The sequence below is a fragment of the Phyllobates terribilis genome, unplaced genomic scaffold (genome assembly GCF_046119375.1).
Source record: "Phyllobates terribilis strain yellow unplaced genomic scaffold, ASM4611937v1 Scaffold_4__5_contigs__length_816908805, whole genome shotgun sequence".
Lineage (NCBI taxonomy): Eukaryota > Metazoa > Chordata > Amphibia > Anura > Dendrobatidae > Phyllobates > Phyllobates terribilis.
Genome location: NW_027362764.1, coordinates 357,728,927 through 357,750,281, shown reverse-complemented (window position 1 = coordinate 357,750,281; position 21,355 = coordinate 357,728,927). Strand labels below are relative to the sequence as shown.

Sequence of the window (21,355 nt, the reverse complement as noted above, 5' to 3'; positions counted from 1 at the left end):
ATCCGTTGAAGCACCTGCTGTTTTTGTGCCTCATCTGGAATTTGTAGCGATTGGCTTGGCCGTAAGAAAGGGATCTTATCACATTGTCCGCTAAAAGAAGTAGACATTTTAGTTTGGCTGGAAGATGGTCTTTCTTCTGCCAATGTTACTGTTGCTTTAACACCTACCCCACAGACACAACCTTTTTTCCCCTTCCCAACACGCCTATTCCCCTTTCCACGAGCAGCAGGCCTTTTTCCACTCATTTTGGTGGTCAACTGATTCACAACTCTGGAGTTGTTTGCACAAAAAAACAATGGATGGGAACCGAGGAGAGCTGAGTGGCCAAACTGTGGTATTAGGCCAAATATTTTTTCAGAGCTAGATGCAGATAAAAATTATTTTTAATTTGCAAGCTGATGGAGGTCAGTATAGATGGACTAATAGAACAAGTCCCACACACTGCTAGAAGGCCAAATATTTTTTCAGAGCTAGATGCAGAAAAAAATTATATTCAATTTGCAACCTGATGGGGGTCAGTATAGATCAGGGGTCTCAAACTCGGCTGGGTATATGGGCCGCACATAGAAAAAATTTGAATTTGGGGGGCCGCATTCTTTGTTCAATGTGACATTTTTAGTGATACCATTTTTTTTTGTATACACCTTTTGAACATTTTTTCCGTGTTTATTTTTTATAGCTTGGGTCGTTATGGATGTGGCGATAATAAACGTGCACTTTTTTGTGTTTACTTTAGTTTACATATAAAACAGCATTTTTAGTGCACAATATTTTTTCATGCTTTATTTTTATTTTTTTGATTTTTACAATTTTGTTTCCCCCAATTGGCCACATTCAGTAATATTGTCTTACAATTAGCATCATATAGTAATAATGGCAAACATCTTGTAGTAATGTTCCCCATCCAAGTCCCCATCTTGTACTAATGTGCCCCATCCAGGTCCCCATCCTGTGGCTATGTGCCCCATCCAGGTCCCCATCTTGTGGCTATGTGCCCCATCCAGGTCCCCATCTTGTGGCTATGTGCCCCATCCAGGTCCCCATCTTGTGGCTATGTGCCCCATCCAGGTCCCCATCCTGTGGCTATGTGCCCCATCCAGGTCCCCTCTTGTGGCTATGTGCCCCATCCAGGTCCCCTCTTGTGGCTATGTGCCCCCTGTGCTGTTCTTCACACACATAAAAAAAAAAAAGATGATTCTCACCTGTCCTCCGTTCCCTCGGCGGCCTTCCTGCAGATGTGGCCCGCAGGCACCACAGAGTCAGACCCCTTGACGATCCCGACCTGGTCCAGGAGGAGCCGCCGACAGCAGCGCTGCATTGCCGCACAGAGACTGTCTCCCAGCACAGCATTTTCAATGTCAGCCGCCGGCCAATCAGAGGCCAGCAGCTGACATCTGCATATGGCAATGACGTCATACTCGCTGCGCCGACACGCAGATATCAGCTGCTGGCCTCTGATTGGCCGGCGGCTGGCATTGGAAATGCAGTGCTGGGAAACAGTCTCTGTGCGGCAATTCAGCGCTGCTGTCGGCGGCTCCTCCTGGACCCGGTCGGGATCATCAAGGGGTCTGTGCCTGCGGGCCGCATAAAGCAGCCTCAGGGGCCGCATGCGGCCCGCGGGCCGCGTGTTTGAGACCCCTGGTATAGATGGACTAATAGAACAAGTCCCACACACTGCTAGAAGGCCAAATATTTTTTCAGAGCTAGATGCAGAAAAAAATTATATTCAATTTGGAACCTGATGGAGGTCAGTATAGATGGACTAATAGAACAAGTCCCACACACTGCTAGAAGGCCAAATATTTTTTCAGAGCTAGATGCAGATAAAAATTATTTTTAATTTGCAACCTGATGGAGGTCAGTATAGATGGACTAATAGAATAATGATATGCCCAAAAGGTTTTACTTCACTAGGTGCAGTAAAAAAATTGGTATTCTATACACAGGTGGTGTAGCTTGCAACACAGATAGGCTACTCCACTGACTAACACACACTGCAATAGGCCACAAAGGATTAGCTTTGCTAGATTTAGCCAAATGCTGTGAAAAAAACTTGCACAGCACTGGCACAGACCTGCCTGGCAAAAACTGATAGGAACTGATCTAACTTAGTCCTGAAAAGGACTGCAATTACAATTAGTCTTTACTCCCAACCTATCTATTTAAGAGCACAGACCTGCTTGATAAAAGTCGTAGGAAATGCTGTAACCTAGTCCTTAAAAGGACTGCAATCACAACTATTCCCTACTCCCAAGCTATCTGTAGATTTGTGCGAAAATTGGCTTTAAATTAACAAGGTATAGCGCACACAGCAACAGCGGTGCCGTCTAACACGCAGCTGCAGCAGTGGAAAATGGTGGCGACGGAGAAAATGGCTGGGTCTTATAGGGCAAGGACATGTGACATACACTGCCAATGACACATGCCCTTGCTTGTGTGAAAAAAAGCAGTTCGCTCCGTGTGTGCGCTGCTGATAGGCTGACAGACTGCACCTCCCCACTGTAAATGCGGGAAAGAGAAAAAAAAATGGAGATCTTCATTATTCCTGCAGAGATCCATCCCCTGCCCCTCCCCCTGCCCCACTGTACACTCAAACTGCGTATTAACATTAATTTTCAGCATTACTGAGAAAAAATCCAGTTATGATTTTGGTGCACGAACAGTTATCGAACATAACCTCGAACAGCCGAATTTTTTTCAAATCGTTCGTGTTCGCCGAACGGCTCGAACACCGCCCAAAACAGCTCAAATTTGAGATTGGCGAACAGTTCGAGTCGAACAACGCTCATCTCTAGTGCAGAGCCACCTGGAATTCCTGGCTGGAGGTAGCCAGAAGCGACGTTAGGGCCCTAACCTCACTGGAACCGTCTGGGGCCAGCTCTGGGTCCTCAAGTAGTTCTGATGTCCCACCAGGTGATGAGGGCCCAGAAGTCAGCACATCGCATGCATTCCGGGCTCTCATACTACGAGTGACAGCGGCTATGTAGGCCGTCTACCCAGAGGACAACAAACCTTTACCATCAGCCTGACTGGCTGCGGGCACCATCTCCCCATCATCCCCCAATACCTCAGTAGCCGTGCCAATTATGGGGCAGCTATGACCAGCCAAGTCACAGTCTGTCGTGACACTGGTCGACGGCACAGGACCGCTGGCTTCAAAGTCCCTGTGCCTGCTCCCATCGCCCTTGGCACTCACTCTGGCTCCATTCTAGGGGTCCTCAGCAACATCACTCTGCAAGGCGACTTGGCTGAGCACTCCTTTACCACAAGACATGTTATCATTATGCATCATGTTATCATTCATATCAGCATTTTCATCACAGACATTATCTGATCTGGGAGGGTTGTCAGGAACATATTGGGCAATCAACCATCCCAGATCAGTCCGCAGTAGAACATTTGTTGGGAGGTTCTCGGACACCCCCACTTCCTTCAACCGCCTTCCCACACCCGATTCTAGAAAAACCCGGGCCATTGGCAAAGGACGGTGACCACCCCCCAATCCCGGTGACAGTCAGGGTTTTCCCAGAGATAAGGTCTTCAGGGGACACCAACACAAGGTGGATGAGGGTCTGTTCGACTCTGGTGTTCTTGAGCCCCTGAGTGACTTTATCACCCACGGTGGCTCATTGTAAGTTGTCACAGACCCCCCCAACCGCCCCACCCATGAAAAAAAAACTGCTGCACTAGGCCCCTGGGCCTTAGGTGTGGGACTCTTCTGCCTCTACGGTCAGGTGAGGCTGATGTGACCAGTCTTGTCACAGGTATAGCACCAGCATGAGTCAAACCAGGGGAGGAGTCCTGAGTAGATAATTTCCATATTTTCACTGCATTTTGGGGTAAGTGAAGAGTCTCCGCGAGCTCAAAGAACACTGGATTTTGGCTGTTGGAGCTGAAAAGAGGACATCGGTAAACCAGGGGAGGAGTCCTGAGGAGATAATTTGCATATTTCCACTGCATTTTGGGGTAAGTGAAGAGTCTCCGCGAGCTCAAAGAACACTGGATTTTGGCTGTTGGAGCTGAAAAGAGGACATCGGTAAACCGCGCGCCGTTCGGCGCGCGCATTTTGAAACATTTTTCACTGTTTTCAGAACATTAACAGTAAGAACATGGAAGAGTCCCGGAGCCATTTGGTGAGCTGCATATCCTGCTACATGTTCACAGACTTGCCAGTGGAAAAGCCAAACTTCACATGCCAGAAATGCAAGCTTGTGTCCCTGTTGGAGGAAAAGTTGCGAAATCTAGAAGAGAGGTTAACTACCTTGAAAATCATTAAGGAAGGTGAAGAGTTCTTAGACAGAGCAGAATTATCTCTTCATGATTCAGAAAGAGAAGAAATTCGAACTGCACCTGAGGAAACAGAGGAATGGAAGCATGTGACCCACAGAAGCAGGAGGATCGAGAGGCAGTCAGCACCCATACTGCTCAGGAACCAGTACCAGGCTCTCACGCCAGAGAACCTTGAAGAAATACAGCAAGATAAGACTTTGCCAGCAATGAATAACCTTGTAAGTCCTCAGAATCCTCCTGGATGGAGAAAGAAGAATGTTGTGAAGAAAAAACGAAGAGTGGTGGTCATGGGGGATTCCCTGTTAAGAGGAACAGAGGCCGCTATCTGCAGACCTGACATAACCTCAAGAGAAATGTTCTGTCTTCCTGGAGCAAAAATTAAAGATGTGTCTGACAGGATATCAAGACTCTTCAGACCTACAGATCACTACCCATTCCTGCTAATACATGTGGGGACAAATGACACCGCAAGAAAGGACCTGGAAACCATCTGCAGTGACTTTGAAGACTTAGGCAAGAAAGTGAAAGAATTGGGAGTGCAGGTGGTCTTCTCATCCATCCTCCCAGTGGATGGCCATGGAACAATGAGGTGGAATAAGATTCTACAGGTGAACAACTGGCTACGTCGATGGTGCCGTCAACAAGGATTTGGATTTCTGGATCACGGGATGAATTACCTATACGATGGACTACTTGCTAGAGATGGGGTGCACCTTACGAAGACTGGAAAACATGTATTTGGATGTCGCCTTGCTACACTCATCAGGAGAGCTTTAAACTAGAACAATGTGGGAAGGGAAGCAAAAGGCCAGAAAAAGCCATACAGCTGACAAATACTATTGAGATCTCTGCTACTGGAAGTGGAAAGGAAGAACAAAAACAAAACAATTTAAATAATAAACATATGGGAGGAAGAGAAACCAATCACAAACTAAAATGTTTTTATACAAATGCACAAAGCATGGGCAACAAACAAGGAGAATTGGAACTACTAACGCAGGAAAAGGAATATGATGTCATTGGAATCACTGAAACTTGGTGGGACGATACACATGATTGGAATAAAAGGCTAAAAGGATAAAACTTATTTGCAAGAAACAGACTTGATAAACGAGGAGGAGGTGTTGCATTGTATGTTAGAAAAGCGTATATCTGCACAGAGATTGAAGCTTCAGAGACTGGGAGTTCTGTGGAAACTGTTTGGGTAAGAATACAAGGAGAGAACGGAAAGGACACCATTGTAGGCATTTACTACAGGCCACCTGGGCAAGCTGAAGATATGGATGAACTCTTTATGTATCAAATGACCAAGTTCTCCAAAAAATATGACGTAGTGGTCATGGGAGATTTCAACTATCCAGACATTTGTTGGGAATCTCTCTCAAGTAAAACTAACAGGTCAAGCAAATTCTTATCCTCTCTTGCTGACAACTTTATCTTCCAAAAGGTAGGGGAGAAAACAAGGGGATCTGCTACTTTGGATCTAATCCTTATAAACAGGGAGGAAATGGTTGAGGAGGTAAAGGTGGCTGGGACCCTAGGAGGCAGCGATCATGCTATTATAGAATTTTGGATAACTAGAGGAGGAAGACATGTGAAGACTCAAACTTCAAGGTTAGATTTTAGAAAGGCAGATTTTAAGAGACTCAGAAAGAGAATAGGAGGGATCCAATGGCTGGATGTCCTTAAGGACAAAAATGTCCAGGAAGGATGGGAAATTTTTAAAAATGAGATTCTCAAAGCACAATCGTTAACAATCCCGAAAAGTAGGAAGAATGGGAAGCATTTAAGGAAACCAGGATGGATGAACACAGAACTTAAACACATGCTAAAAGGAAAGAAAGAAATGTTTATTAAATGGAAAGAGGGAGGCATATCTAAAGAAGATTATAATGCAGTCTGCAGATCCTGCAGGGCACGTATCAGGTTAGCTAAAGCTGACAATGAATTAAGGCTTGCAAGAGATGTCAAAAGCAATAAAAAAGGATTTTGGGGGTATGTCAAAAGTAAAAGAAAAGTCAAAGATGCTATAGGATTTTTACAGGATGAAAATGGAGAAATGGTAAGAGAGGATGTTGAGAAGGCCAAACTTTTTAATTCCTAATTTGCATCTGTTTTCTCTCAGAAAGAAAATGTAACATCAACTGATTTTCACTGTCCTTTTAAAGGAATAGAAGAATCCAAGTTATCTGTAAACAGAAAGATTGTGAGGGAATATTTAGCTAACATAAATGAGTTCAAGTCTCCAGGTCCAGATGAATTACACCCCAGAGTACTGAAGGAGATCGTAGAAGAAATTTTAGAACCACTCTCCATAATCTTTGAAAATTCTTGGAGAACAGGAGAAGTCCCAGAAGACTGGAGAAGAGCAAATGTTGTTCCTATCTTCAAAAAGGGGAAGAAGGTGGACCCAGGGAACTATAGGCCGGTGAGTCTGACTTCTATACCAGGAAAGATCTTTGAACAAATTATTAAACATCATGTATGTAAGTACCTGGATAAGAATGAAGTGATTAACCAGAGTCAGCATGGGTTTGTAACTAACAAGTCATGTCAGACTAACTTAATTTCCTTCTATGACAGAATCACTGACTGGGTGGATCAGGGAAATGCTGTAGATATAGTATATCTTGACTTCAGCAAAGCATTTGACAAAGTATCTCACACCATCCTTATTGAAAAAATGACCAAGTATGCAATGGACCAGGCAACTGTTAGGTGGATTCATAACTGGCTTAGTGATCGGACTCAAAGGGTGGTTGTAAATGGCTTCACATCCAGCTGGATGAATGTCTCAAGTGGGGTACCACAGGGCTCTGTCCTGGGACCTGTATTGTTCAACATCTTCAATGATTTAGATGAAGGAATTGAGGGTAAACTGATTAAATTTGCTGATGACACAAAGCTAGGAGGGATAGCTAATACTAGAGAAGTGAGAGAGAGGATTCAAAAAGACCTAAATAAACTGGAGCAGTGGGCAGCAACCAACAGAATGGTTTTTAACAGGGAAAAATGCAAAGTACTACATCTGGGCAATAAAAATGAAAAAAGCATATACAGAATGGGAGGAATAGAGCTAAGCAACAGTACATGTGAAAAAGACTTAGGTATACTAATAGATCATAGACTGAACATGAGTCAACAGTGTGATGCAGCAGCAAAAAAGGCAAATACAATTCTGGGATGTATTAACAGAAGCATACAGTCTAGATCACGTGAAGTCATTATCGGTCTTTACTCCTCTTTGGTCAGACCTCATCTGGAATACTGTGTACAGTTTTGGGCACCACATTTTAAAAAAGACATAGACAAGCTGGAACAAGTTCAGAGAAGAGCGACCAGAATGGTGACTGGTCTGCAAACCATGTCCTATGAGGAACGGTTGCAGGATTTGGGAATGTTTAGCTTGCAAAAAAGAAGACTGAGAGGAGACTTAATAGCTGTCTACAAATATGTCAAGGGCTGTCACATTGTAGAAGGATCATCTTTATTCTCATTTGCACAGGGAAAGACTAGAAGCAACGGGATGAAACTAAATGGGAGGAGACACAGATTAGATATTAGAAAAAACTTTTTGACAGTTAGGGTGATTAATGAGTGGAACAGGCTGCCACGAGAGGTGGTGAGTTCCCCTTCAATGGACGTCTTCAAACAGAGGCTGGACAGACATCTGTCTGAGATGATTTAGTGAATCCTGCTTTGAGCAGGGGGTTGGACCAGATGACCCAGGAGGTCCCTTCCAACTCTACCATTCTATGATTCTATGATTCTATGAAACACAGGCCGGGTGCTGGAAGATGGGGCAGGACCCGCTGAGGGACGGCTGGCTGGAACACTGGGGGTGGTTGTCGGCTTAACACCTTTCCAGCTGGTGGCGCCTGACTTCTGCACCTCTGGTGTGCAGTTGGCCTCATAGGTATCCGCGATCTGGGCTGATTTGGCGGCTTCCTTCATCTCCCGTTCCAACACAAACTGTCTCACTTCCACAGGGCAAAGATGAAGAAACTGGTCCTTCACCATTAGATCCTTCAAGTCCTCGAAGGTGGTGACTAACAGTCCCTGGACCCAGTGCTGAAAGTTCTTCCTGAATCCATCCACCACATCACTGTAGCCATCATGTGGTCCACGTTGGAGGGCTTTGAACTTCTTCCGGTAAACTTCCGGAGTCAGCTGGTACTTTTTGATCAGGGCCTGCTTGATGGCCTCATAGTCTCCTACTTGGTCTCTAGGGAGAGAAGCAAACACCTCCAGAGCTTTTCCTCTGAGCCCTGGGGTTAAATACCTGGCCCACTGGGCTTCAGGCAGCTGGTACTGTCTAAAGTCTTTTTAAAACCCTTGCAGAAATATGTCCAAGTCTCTGTCTTTCTCCATTATAGGAAAATGCTCAGGACAGGGTTTAAAGCAGTTGGCACTGTTGGACTCGTGGGTCTGTGTGGAGGATGGCTCATTCTGAATCCGGGCTAGCTCCAGCTGGTGCTGTTGCTCCTCTTGAGCCTTTCACTCCTCTCGGTCAGCTGGGCCTGTCGCTCAGCAGCCTCTCGGTCAGCTTGGGCCTTTCGCCCGGCTCTCTCAGCCTGGGCCTTTTGCTCTTCTCAGTCAGCTTGGGCCCGTTGCTCTGCTCTCTCCTGGAATTTCAGGATCAGCTGCAGTCGTCCGTCACGGTCGTCTTCGGCAAGCTACTCCATGGCCATCTGCAGGTGGGGGTCCACATTACCCTGGCTGTGGGTATGGCTGGCAATCATAGGTGGGACCCCTGCAGCAGAGCCTTGGCTGGCCACCCCATCATCAGGACTCTGCTGTAGGACTGGCTCCGTGGCATCTTGCAACAGTTCAACAATCAGTTGGGCCTTGGTTTTGCCCATGGGGTCAATCTGTTTCAGCTCCCAAAGGGCATTAAGAGTGGTCTTCGACTCCTGGTAAAAACAGGGCTCTCCACATGTAGCCATCATTGCCAAATAAAAGATAGGACAGAAAAACAAGAGAAGGGCAGGGGATGCAACTGCTACACGGGGATGGTGGGTGGGAGGGAAATGATCAAACAGTCTGAGTTAATATATAAAAAGTATAAAGTTTATTAATACAATCATAACAGGCAAGGGAATGTGACATATATGCAAAAGTTAGCATGGGACGCACTGGGCCGTAGTACAAGGCAGTAAATACATATGTAGTAATGCATATCAAAAAATATAGTAATAAGTAAATTGTCATACATAGTAATGATCCCTATCACATGGCTACTGTTCAACAGTAGTAAGTCATATATATCAAGTAATAACTGTACATCTAGCTGTATCAATAAGGAGGTACATTACCAATTCTGTGTACTCAGGGAACCTGCGTGTCCACCACGATGCGCTTTTCGGAATACCTTCATCAGGGGGCAACGAATGAGTAGTGTGAGAGGGTTTAAAAAGGGAACCAGAACCTATCGCATGCGGACCAGAAATGACGCATGCGCTACCATGCCAACCGCAACGCCAGCCGGCGTCCGCATCATGTGACGGGAGACGCCAGGGTTACTTGATGTGCCATGACGTCAGCCGCCCATAGAGATACAGAAAGCCGGCGGGAGCAACGGAAGCAGAGCATGCATGCGTGCAGGTCACGCAAGTGTAACAGAAAATTGATCCTAGATAACTCACAGTAATAACCCAAGTAGAACAGCTGTCACCATGGGCACAACAAAGCACAATTAATAATGTATAAACTTGGAAAATAATTATGCCATTATAACCCCTTAAACAGACAACACAAGGTACATAACAGGTATTGGGCAACAGTAGTAACCAATAAAAAATATATAACCAACTCCACAATGAGTGTAAGTATCAAATATAATTTTACTCATGTACAGATCACAAAGGGCCAACACCTATAATTGAAACTATATATTCAACTTAGACATATATGTGTATGTGGCACAAACACATCAGAAAACTCACATTACATGATATACAATGTGCATAAAATGTCATACCCACGAAACATAAAATGAAAACATAAAATTGAAAAAATAAATGAAAAAATGAATTGAATAATAAAAAATAAATAAAAAATAAATGAACAAAAAATAAAAAAAATAAAAAAATAAACAACAAAAATGAAAAGAGCAATAATAACAAAATAATACATACACGAAAAAAGACAAAAATAAACAGAAACACATATACAGCTCATCAATATGACACAATAGATGAATGGGTAGATGAGATGTAGATGCTGTATTCAAACATATGTATATTGCCGGAACCCCTAAGGTAAAAAATAACGAATTAAAAAATTAAAAACAAAGATGCAACAAAAATGCACATATGTAATACATAATTACGTAGAAATACCTCCCACACAGCAAACCAATGATCAAAGAAATGGGACAAAGCTAATGTTCTCATTTAGTCCCGCCGGATGGATGGTATTTAGCATCCAGATCCATCTGGACTCCAATTGTGCGAGACGTTGTGGAATTTTACCGCCCCGCATATTAACTTCAATCAAATCAATACCCCTAACCCTAAGTAAAACATTATTACACTGATAGTATAATTTGAAATGCCGGGGAATCGTCTTCAGAGTGGCTGCGTCCGTGTGGTCTGCTGCAGCTGCTATGCCCAAAACGTGCTCTCTCACGCGTACCTTAAATTGACGTGTCGTTAGACCTACATAGATAAGTCCACAGAGACATGTGGCATAATAGATTACATTTTTAGTATTACAGGTGATATATTTTTTTATTGGATATCTCATATCTCTTAGATCCATTAGAATTGTGAAAAGAGTCACACTTATCAATATTAGGGCAAGCCACACAGCAGCCACACGGAACGCAACCACTGCTCACACTGATGTTGTCCAAGAAGGTAGTCCGGGGTTCACACACATAGTGGCTACGGACCAAATGGTCACGTAGATTTCTTGACCGGTGAAACATAATAATGGGTTTAGCGGGTATCAATCTAGAAATAATTGGGTCAGCCGTAAGAATAGGCCATGACTTAGAGATTAACCAAGTTAAAATTTGGATTGAAGCTCACAACATCACTAGATTTATTGTCATGGCACTTGTACAGTAATTCATGTCGAAATGAATATTTTGCTCTGTTATAGGCCTTCTTTATTGAATTGTGGCTATAACCACGTGCATAAAATCTTGACGCAAGATCTTGGGCTTGTGATTAAAATAATTCATTAGTAGAACAGATTCTACGGAGTCGCAAAAATTGTCCGGTAGGGACCGATTGTATAATATGTATATGATGCGCTGAGCTAGCATGCAAAAGCATGTTAGTCGATGTGGGCACTATAAAGATGTTTGCCTGGATTGTATTGGAAACATCCCTATACTGACACACATCAAGAAACTCCACTCGATCAGGATCACACTTCTGGGATAACTAATCGCTGGTTGATTGCAGAAGCCAGAAAGTGATACCATATTTTTTATTATGAATGTACCTTTCCATAGAGACTACACATGTCATAGCTACAGTCCGTTATTCTGGTACTTTTGCGTCACAGCTTCCCGGAGGGGTTCACAGCTACGTAAACATAAGCATATTGTTCTTTAGCTGACCCTGCTAAAAATTGGGCCCCATTATTATCGGAGGTATAGAACTTTAGATATTCCATATTCCGTGTTGGCGGAGGCCCGGCTACAGATTTCTGTTGAATTCCCTTAGAAGCCTGGGAGTACATTTTTCTCATCTAGCTGTTAATTTTCTCACAAGCCTGTGTCACTGGAAAACACTCACATGTTAATTGGGTCAGTAGCAGCTTTTGTGCTAGCATTTGCTTACAAGCTACTTCTGCTGTGTGGGCTAATTTGCAATGGAGCCACTGGCCAAGTGTCAGCTCTTCTCCTTTGACAAATACTATAGGGGAGGGGGGATGAAGAGAGGTCTGGGAGAGAGAAATTCTTAATATTTCTATGACACTTGCCCTGGAAATGTTGCCATTTAAGCTTGTGAGGACAGGCTTTCTCGGTGTGAAGGTGCCACTATTTTTCCCGGTGTGCCATTCCCACCTTACACCACCACATGTCCCATAACATCACCCATACCCTGACCAATGCATTTACTGGGAAGGTCTACTTAATGACCAACATGTGGACAAGTGATTGTGGCTAGGAATGCTACATTGCCCTGATGGCACACTGGGTGAACCTTGTGGAGGCTGGGACCGAGTAGGACCCTGGGATGGCACACGTGCTGCCGGCTACTAGAATTAGGGGCCCTGATTCCCTCCAACTCCTATACCAGTTCCTTCACCCCCTCCTTATCCTCTTACTCTGAATTGTCATCTCTGAGCACGTCATTCATATCAGTCACAAGCTGGAAGCACTGCAGCATTGCCTCAGTGAAACGGCAACAAGCTCTGCTGAAACTACTTTGTTAAGGTGACAAAAAGTACACACCGCCGCAGAATTGCTGAAAGGTGTAACAGACCAGACAGATCTGTGGCTCTCGCCACTGAACCTACTACCAGGCATGGTCGTGTGTGATAATGGCGTTAACCTGGTGGCAATTGTGATACTTGGCAAGCTCCCTCACATACCATGCCTGGCCCACATGTTCAACTTAATGGTTCATTGGTTTCTGAAAACCTACCCAGGTTTGCCTGAGTTGTGAAGGTACGTCGCATGTGCACGCATTCCCGCAAAACAGCTACAGCTGCCACTGGTCTGACAGTGCAGCTGCAAGTGCCAGCTCACCGACTGGTGTGGAAAGTGACCACACAGTGGATCTCCACATTACACATAGTAACCTAGTTTTTAAGTTTGAAGGAAGACTAAGTCCGTCTAGTTCAACCCATAGCCTAATATGTTGATCCAGAGGAAGGCAAAAAAAAAACCATGTGGCAAACAGTAAGCTCCACATTGGGGAAAAAAATTCCTTACTGACTCCTTACGGCAATCAGATTAGTTCCCTGGATCAACGCCCTATCACGGAATCTAGTATATATAACCTGTAATATTATACTTTTCAAGAAAGGCATCCAGGCCCTTCTTAAACTTTAGTAGTGAATCACTCATTACAACATCATGCGGCAGAGAGTTCCATAGTCTCACTGCTCTTACAGTAAAGAATCCGCGTCTGTGATTATGATTAAACCTTCTTTCCTCCAGACGTAGAAGATGCCCCCTTGTCCCCTTCTCATGCCTCAGAGTAAAAAGATCAGTATAAAGGTCTTTATATATATATATATATATATATATATATATATATATATATATATATATATATATATACATAGTAATAAGATCACCCCTAATCTTTCGTTAAATAACCCCAAGTGTAATAACCAGTCTTGGTATTGCAGACCCCCCAGTCCTCTAATAACCTTGGTCGCTCTTCTCTGCACCCGCTCCAGTTCAGCTATGTATGTCTTATACACCAGAGACCAGAACTGTACACAGTATTCTAAGTGTGGTCGCACTAGTGACTTGTATAGAGGTAAAATTATGTTCTCCTCATGAGGATCTATGCCTCGTTTAATGCATCCCATTATTTTATTTGCCTTTGCAGCAGCTGCCTGACACTGGCCACCAAACGTGAGCTTGTCGTCCACCAATACACCCAGGTATTTTTCAGTGACCGTTTTGCCCAGTGTTTTACAATTAAGCATATAATTATACATTTTATTTCCTCTGCCCAAGTGCATTACCTTACATTTATCCCCATGAAAGCTCATTTGTCATTTATCAGCCCAAGCTTCTAGTTTACATAGATCCTCCTGTAATATAAAATTGTCCTCCTCTGTATTGATTACCCTGCAGAGTTTAGTGTCATCTGCAAATATTGAAATACTCCTCTGTATGCCCCCTACAAGGTCATTAATAAATGTGTTAAAAAGAAGCAGACCCAATACTGACCCCTGTTATACCCCACTGTTAACTGTGACCCAGTCTGAGTATGTTCCATTAATAACCACCCTTTGTTTCCTATCACTGAGCCAGTTCTTAACCCACTTACATATATTTTCCCCTATCCCCATTGTTCTCATTTTATGTATCAACCTGTTGTGTGGAACCGTATCAAAAGCTTTTGAAAAGTCCATATACACAACATCAACTGCATTTCCTTGGTCCTGTCCGGAACTTGCCTCCTCATAAAAGCTAATCAGATTAGTTTGACAGGAACGGTCCCTCGTAAACCCATGTTGATATTGGGTCATGAGGTTATTCTTCTTCAGAAACTCTAGTATAGCATCTCTTAGGAAACCCTCCAGGATTTTAGCCACAGTAGAGGTTAAGCTTACTGGCCTATAATTTCCAAGTTCGGTTTTTGTCCCCTTTTTGAATATTGGCACCACATTTGCTATACACCAGTCCTTTGGTACATACCCTGTTATTATGGAATCTTTAAAGTTTAAAAATAATGGTCTATCTATGACTTTACTTACTTCCTGCAGTACACGCGGGTGTATCCCATCCAGGCCCGGGGATTTGTCAACTTTAGTGATTTGTAGACTCTGCCCTACTTCCTGCTGGGTTAAACAAGTGACATTTAATGGAGAATTTTTATCACTGATCATGTTTTCTGTCATGCGAGTTTCTTGTGTAAATACTGTTGAAAAAAAATCATTTAGCATATTGGCTTTTTCCTCATCCTCATCCACCATTTCACCCAGACCATTTTTAAGGGGGCCAACACTATAATTTTTTAGTTTCTTACTATATATGTAGTTAAAGAATATTTTGGGATTATTTTTACTTTCTCTGGCAATGAGTCTCTCTGTTTCAATCTTTGCTGCCTTGATTTGTTTTTTACAGAATTTATTTAATTTTCTGTATTTATTTAATGCCTCATCACTACCTACTTGCTTTAGTTCTCTAAATGCTTTCTTTTTGTCACTTATTGCGCCCCTTACAGCTCTATTTAGCCATAGTGGTTTCCTCCTATTTCTTGCATGTTTATTCCTATAGTGTACATATTGTGCACAGGTCCTATTCAGGATGCTAATAAATGTCTCCCATTTGCTTTGTGTAGTTTTATGTCTCAGGATATCGTCCCAGTTTATTGCACTAAGATCACCTCTCAACCGTTGGAAATTTGCCTTCCTGAAGTTTAATGTCCTTGTAACCCCTCTAATACACATCTTATTAAAGCATACATGAAAACTTATTATTTTGTGATCACTATTACCCAAGTGACCCCCAACTCGTATATTTGATATGCGGTCTTGCCTGTTGGTTAATATTAGGTCTAGCAGTGCGCCCCTTCTTGTTGGGTCCTGAACCAGTTGTGAAAGGTAATTGTCTCTCATTGTTGTCAAAAACCTATTACCTTTGCTGCAACTACAGGTTTCTGTTCCCCAATGTATTTCAGGGTAGTTGAAGTCCCCCATAATAATGACTTCTCATTGAGTCACTGCTTCATCTATTTGCTTTATGAGGATATTCTCCTCTGCTTCCATTATTTTTGGAGACTTCTAATAAACCCCTATCAGTAATTTATTATTTTTTCCCCCTCCCCTTATCTCCACCCACAGGGACTCTACATTTTCATTAGATTTACATATATTCTCACGCAAGATGGGTTTTAAGGATGATTTTACATATAAACACACACCCTCCCCTCGCTTGTTTGTACGGTCATTTCTGAACAGACTATAGCCCTGTAAATTAACTGCCCAATCATGGCTCTCATCCAGCCATGTGTCAGATATCCCCACCATGTCATAATTATTTTCCAACAAAATTAATTCTAATTCCTCCATTTTGTTGGTGAGGCTTCTGGCATTAGTGTACATGCATTTTATGTATCTCTCTGTACCTCTATACCTTCTTACTATATTGATTGTTCTAACCCCACCCCCAATTTCTTTTTTTGTGCCCAGGTCACTATCTGCACTATCTTCCCCACCTATAAAATGAATACCCTCCTCCCTAATCCCTAGTTTAAACACTCCTCCAACCTTCTTCTACCCCAGCACAGCTGCACCCTCCCCATTGAGCCAACTGAGATGTCGGCCCAGTTCTCCAGGAACCCAAACCCCACCTTCCTACACCAATTCCTGAGCCACTTATTTATCTCACTAATCTCCCGTTGCCTCTCTGGTGTGGCACGTGGTACAGGCAGTATTTCAGAGAATAACACCTTGGAAGTCCCTGCTTTACACTTGCAGCCTAATTCCCTGAAATCATCTTTAAGGACCTTCCACTTACCTCTAACTTTGTCATTTGGGCCAATGCGCACCATGACCGCTGGGTCCTCACCAGCCCCTCCCAGTAATCGGTCAACCCGATCAGCGGTGTGCCGGACTGAAGCGCCAGGTAGGCAGCACACTGTTCGATGATCCCTGTCTTTGTGACAGATTGCCCTATCTGTTCTCCTAATAATTGAGTCCCCCACTACCTGCAACTGCCTGGCCTGCCCTGCTCTCCTATTTCCCCCATTACTGGAGCTGGTCCTCTTCCGGCTTTCAGTGCTCACATCTCACACAGCAGTATGTACACACGACCGGCTGTTCAAGGATTGCATACATGTGGCAAGATGTACACTGGATAGCATTGTCAATAATGGAGCTCATTTCCTAATGGGGATTGCACTAGACAGAAATGTTAAGTAAAAAGAAATGTAAAAAATTAATAAAATACAGACAGCAATTCAGTCCAAATTCCTCCCTTCCAAACTCCCTGAATCCAAAGTCACTGAATCACAAGTCACACACTTCCGTTTGCACATAGGCTCCGGTCACACTCAGCTCGTTCACACTCGCTAAGGAAGAAGAGTTTTTTTTTTTTCTTCCCCTTTAGCAGCAATCCAACCTACAGCTCAATGCACATCCAAAAAAAGTTGGCATGTTGGCAAGGCTTTGTGAGCAGCAGAGAGCAGTTGTTGAATACCAGCTACAACATGCCTATTGGTTCTCCGGTCATCCTTCGCACATAACAACCAACTAGTAGAACATGGATGTTTTACATCTGTCAGGTTCTAGAAAACTTTGATAAATCAACAAAGATCGTGTGCGGCGATGACTTCATAATCAGCGTAACCATCCCACTTCTGTGTCTAAAATGCTCGCTGCTCTACAGGTAGAGATGGAGGAAGAAAGTACACAGGGTGATAGTACCCAGCGCAGCCTCATCTCATCTTCTCTGTGTGTATTGACTGATACTGAGGATAAGGAGGCTGAGGAGGAGGACCAGGAAATGGTTGCCTGTGCTACAGAGTGTACTATCCAAATCAGCTTCATGCCATCTGTTTAGCATTGATGGGCTGAAGAGGAGGAGGAGATGGAGAGTCTTCCTCCTGATGAGGAGAGGGAAGTTGTGCCTGTTTGAAATCTGGCACACATGGCTGACTTTGTCTTGCTGCCTTTCCCTTGACCCTCGTGTTATACACATTTTATTCAACACTGGTTACTGCTTGTTCACCCTTCTCGACACATTCTACAAGGAGTTCTTTCCATCTTTACTTCCTGCAATGGAGAGGACTAGTAAAATTGTGCAATACCAGAATGCCCTAGTTGAATAATTAATACAAAAATTCCCATCTGACAATGCTAGTATCAGAGGTCATAGGTCGTAGTTTCTTGGGCAACCAAGGAGTAGAGACAAGGGAGACACACACCAGGTCCAATGGAAGCAGGGAAACACTATCAAAAGTCTGGGACAATTTCATTAGACCCTCTCAGTGCACAGGCCCTGATGAGTTGGGTATTCTGACAAGAACGGAAAAGTTTTGGAAGATGGAGGAGCAAGCCGACCGCACTATTGACCTCCGTGATTCCTCTGAGCCTTACAACTATTGGGTATCCAAACTGTTCATGTGGCTTGAACTGTCCCTCTACACCTCAGAGGTGCTGGCCTGCCCTGCCATTAGCATTTTGTCAAAGTAGGTTTTTAGTGCCGCCGGGTGTATAATAACTGATAAGAACATCTGCCTGTCATCTGAAAATGCTGACTGGCTGACTCTTGGCAAAATAAGGAAGGCCTGGATTGGCTCAGACTTCTCAGTCCTACCAGATGACAGCTGTGCAACATAAAACCAATTCAAATTTTCCTTTTTTTCTTTTTTTTCTGGTGTATTCCCGTGCACCCCTTTCCACCCAAAAAAGGGTATACAGTTCATGGTTTATTATTTTTCTTCTCCTCCTGCTCCACCATATCAACAGGGTCATCATGCCCCCTCACTCCAAAATTTATAGGTTAAACCGGCGACTCTTATTCATAATTTTTAGAGGTTCATCAGGCGGCCCTTACTCATAATTTTTAGAGGGTAAACAGGCGGCCGTCGCTCATAATTTAGTCATAGTAATATAGTCATAGGCAACGGGGAAATACAGTGAGAGATGATCCCTCTATTAGGGGTGGAGAAGGTTTTCTTTTTTTTCTCTTTTTCATTTTATATACAACTCATTATACAGGAAAGAATTTTTGTATGTTTTGTTGTCAGTCCGTAAAAGTCGAGTAATACTCTGACATTATTGTTCCCAGCAGCGATCCGGGAGTCAGAGATGCATCCAGGTGTCTTCCTCGTGCTGTTATCATTACATTTTAATGCTGTTTACAACCAGTTCAGCGATTTTTTTTCCTGCATCCCCAGCCCTCCTTTTAGGGTCTTTCAGAAAAATGTTTGAGTTTCCCATTGACTTACATTATACTCTATACTCAATTCGAGCATGTCTGTCCGTCCGTCTGACCTACTCAATTCGAGTACTGATCATCACTAGTTACACTTTCCACCATGACTGTTGTGACGAAGTCACTGGCAAACTACTGGAGGGGAGATATGTTTCACTGAGGTTATTAGCGTGCTGGAGAAAAACTTTTAGGTTTCACATCACTGAATCTATGTGCCAGTAGGGGTTAATCAGCCATTTTTAATGGGCTAGGTTTTTTGTGAACAGCTGTAGAGCGGGTGGGAGACTGTTCACCATATTTCCAACCCGGAGTGTGGTCTGGGATATAAAAATCCAGCCTTTTGAATCATGGGGGGTTCAGTGTAACTGGATAGGCTAGTTCCAGAGAGAGGAGCCTGTGTTTGTATAATCTGAACCGTTTGTTGTGCTAAACCCTGAGTGGCCGGATTTCTGCAGACTATGCTGTACCGTTATTTTTGTTTTTCTGTTATGCCAAAAGGGCCATGTTTGAGTTGAAGAACTTTATGTTGGTTTATGTAATTTTTTAATAAACCAACAAAATATTTAAAGAGACAGTGTTCCTAAATCTACCTCTGTATTCACCGAGAGAGCCAATCTACCACAGGTGGTGTTGAAGTGCGAGCAGCGTTCCCAGCAAACACGTGTGCCTGCTACAAGAGCTGAGGATTAATTCATCGCACACTCAAGTAGTGAAGATGCAGAATTCATTTAAGAAAAGAACAATCAAACCATGACTTTAAGACGACAGTAAGATGTTTTGGCCTTTTAATGGTCCTTAATCATTTTGGTCGTTATTGCAATTTGGTTTGTATTCAAGTCAAACTTAAGTCCCTTTTCGATCTTTTCCTTTTGCCTTCACCTTATGTGGGTCCCATGAATGTGTAGAACTGTTCAGACCTTATATGAAGGAAATAGCGCTCATGGGCTCAGTTCAGAGAAGCGTTCCAGCGCCCTGCTAGTGATGGCTGATTAGGGGTTAGTTAGAGCGCCACTCCCGCGCCTTGCTGCATCAGGTTGCAACTGCTCTAACTACCCCTTATCAGCTATCACTAGCTGGGCACTGGAACGCTACTCTGAACTGAGCCCTTAAACGCTATTTCCTTCATATAAGGTCTGAACAGTCCTACACATTTATGGGGCCCACAAAAGTCCCTTTTGGATTTTCTCCTTTTGCCTTCACCTTAAGTTTGACTTGAATAGAAACCAAATTGCAATAGCGACCAAAATGATTAAGGCCCATTAATAGGCCGAAATGTCTTACTGTCGCCTTCAACTCATGGTTTGATTGTTCTTTTCTTACGTGTAAATAAATTAATTCTGCATCTTCACTACCTGAGTGTACGATGAATTAATCCTCAGCTATTGACGGAGCATTACATGCCTATTGCATCAGCACATCTACCCTGACAGAGTGCACGCCAATCATCTCCTTACTAGTGCCTGCTACAGGAGGCAGCAAGCGACGACAGAGAAAATGGAGGACCTAATTAAATATCTGGTGCAAGCGCAGCAGCAACAGCACCAACAACTGTTACAGCAGCAACTGCTGGCGCAACGGGAGACCAGTAAGCTACTTATGCCGCAGCAGCGGCATCAGGACCAGCACCAAGAACAGTAGCAGGTGGATTTGCTCACTGAGGCAGTTCGTGGCATGGCGACAGCTTCAATTGCAAGGTCAGTGGACGAGTTTTCCATCCGGAAGGTGGTAAAGAGAGCCTTACAGAAAATGACCTAGGGGGATAATGTAGAAGCCTTTTTCACCATATTTAAAAGGGTCACTGGGCAGATGTGCTGGCATCATACTTGACGGGGGAGCCCTAGAAAGCCTACTATGACTTGGCCTTGCAAGATGCCAAGGAATATGGCAAACTAAAACTTTAAATTTTGGTGCACTTGGGATGACTATTACTGTCATGGCGAAGCAGGTCCACTGCTGGGCGTATCACCGTGAGAAACCCCCTCGCTCCCAAATGTTTGACTTATTGCACATGGTCCAAAAATGGTTGCAGTCAGAGTCTGCTACCCCGGTGTGTGGTAATGGACCAATTCGTGCATTCCTTTCCAAGGCCGATACAGACTTGAGCTGCCCATGGTGATCCCCGGAATGCCAATGAACTGATTGGACTGGTCGAGAGGTATGAGGGAGTAAAGGGTTCCTTGAGAAAGCAGCCCACACCATACTGGGGGTCCTAACATGGGGCAGAAGCCCAAAAGGGGGTAGGCCATCCGAGATCCAAAGGGGCGGGGGAGGTAATGTCGAAGATCCCTGCTGGCGATATCTGCGGGAAATGTCATGACCCAGGCCATATAGCTGCCCATTGCCCCCTGACCTCCAAGCAAATTTACTGTAGCCTCGGGCAACGCTGTTCTTCTATGCGTATCAAGTCTGCAGTGTGAACTGTCCACCCAGTAAGGGTCCGCAGAAATGTCCCGTAATAATAAATAGGGTGCTGGTTTC

General features: G+C 43.8%; 1 protein-coding gene across 11 annotated transcripts in view; it reads left to right on the top strand.

Moving 5' to 3' along the window:
* CTNND2 (catenin delta 2) overlaps window positions 1–21,355 on the top strand; it is a 2,090,389-nt gene that overhangs the window by 640,407 nt on the left and 1,428,627 nt on the right. The window lies entirely within an intron of this gene.